Source organism: Medicago sativa, chromosome 6, assembly GCF_051527215.1.
Source record: "Medicago sativa cultivar Bolivia chromosome 6, Bolivia_mono, whole genome shotgun sequence".
Taxonomy (NCBI): Eukaryota; Viridiplantae; Streptophyta; class Magnoliopsida; order Fabales; family Fabaceae; genus Medicago; species Medicago sativa.
Genome location: NC_140754.1, coordinates 70,202,933 through 70,204,641, shown reverse-complemented (window position 1 = coordinate 70,204,641; position 1,709 = coordinate 70,202,933). Strand labels below are relative to the sequence as shown.

Below are 1,709 nucleotides of genomic sequence, written 5' to 3'. Positions count from 1 at the left end.
TGTCGCATCCCTTGGTTGTATTGAGCATAATTCATTTGCTCAACACCATTAATAGCACTACCTAGTTGGCAATCAACACCAGCATGACCAGCTATACCACATATTTCACAAGAAGGAGTAGATGCAGAATTGATAGCACTAACGTTGAATTTTTCAAGTTTTTCAGTTAGTGTATCAATTTTAGAAGCAAGGTGATCATAGTTAGAGACTTCGTGTATACCTGCCTCCTTTTTGGAGGGTGAAGAACTAGAGATGGCTCTCTCGTCAGTCCATTTGTAATGATTCTGAGCCATGTCTTCAATCAAGGCATACGCCTCCGTGTAATTCTTGTTCATAAGTGCTCCACCTGCAGCTGCATCAACAGACATCTTAGTGGTATAAGACAAGCCATTATAAAAAGTGTGGACTATAAGCCACTTCTCTAGGCCGTGGTGGGGACAAAGTCTTAGCATTTCCTTGAAACGCTCCCACGCCTCATAGAGAGATTCCCCACCTTTTTGATTGAACTGCGTGATTTGGTCTCTAAGTTTAGCGGTTTTAGATGGTGGAAAGAAACGGGCAAGGAATGCTTGCCTCATCTGATCCCATGAAGTAATGGAACCGGCTTCGAGGGAATGGAACCAAGCGCTAGCTCTATCCCTTAAGGAAAAGGGAAAGAGATGAAGTCTTACGGCTTCTTGGTTCTCCTTCATGGTTCCACTAATCCGTAGGAAAACAGAGATGTGAAGATTGGGATCCTCAGTGGGGGATCCCGAGAATTGGTTTTGCTGCACCAAGTTAAGTAGGGCAGGCTTGATTCCAAAGTTGTCATCCTCAACCGTTGGGTACACTATAACAGCTTGTGGCTCAGCCGTAGATGGCGTTGCATACTCTTTGAGAGTGCGATTGGCCATGGCGGTGTTATTTTGTGCTGCTCTCCTCCTTCTATGTAAGAACCTTTCGATCTCGGGTATGAATACCGCTTGATTTCTAGTTCTTCGCATACAAGGTTGAGAACCCAAGAAGTTAACGATAACAGAAAAATAAAAAAGTTAAAAATAAAAAGAAAAAGAAAAGAGAAAGAAGAGAGAATTCTAATCACTAAGAAAAAGCTAATTAAATTAGTTAACTCCCCGGCAACGGCGCCAAAAACTTGATAGAGCCAAACCGCAAGCGCACGGCCTATCGAAGTAATAGTAGTAAGTAGAGTATCGTTCCGCTAGGGAGTTGGTCAATTTAATTAACTTTTAATGAATGATTAGAGGAGAGAAAGTTGATTAGAAAGGGTTTGATTGCTGAAGGTAAAAACAATAATAATAAAAGGGCCTTAGGATCATTGGTTTGTCTTAATAACTAATCCTTCACTAGACAAAACCTAAACTTCTAATTTCATGGTTTACACACTAATTTCTAAAGACCGGTTTCCCTTAGCCCCTCACCTTTCCGATGAAAGTCCGGTGAGAGTTTACTCCTAGCAACCAAGCCTATTTCACTGACATGATTACTAGAAGATGCATAGAGGATTGAAACTACTCTTTGTCTCAATAGTTGCAAAGACTATTTCACTGTTTTGCAACTATTGTCTAGATTCACTTGTTCCAACATCAAAGCTCCGCTCTCGCTTTATGAATTGATGTTTGGGATGATGGATTAACGATTATCAAACCCTCCGCTTTCGCTTCCACAGTTGATAATTGTTAATCCATGTTAAGACGGTGAATCTAGATTAG

The 1,709-nt window shown here is 41.0% G+C and overlaps 1 non-coding gene across 1 annotated transcript; it reads left to right on the top strand.

Annotated features, from left to right (window-relative positions):
• Positions 1–423: 423 nt before the first annotated feature.
• On the top strand, positions 424–530 carry LOC146916568 (small nucleolar RNA R71). Its single transcript, XR_015017072.1, has one exon. It is a non-coding gene; the product is annotated as a small nucleolar RNA R71 (small nucleolar RNA).
• The last annotated feature ends 1,179 nt before the right edge of the window (positions 531–1,709 follow it).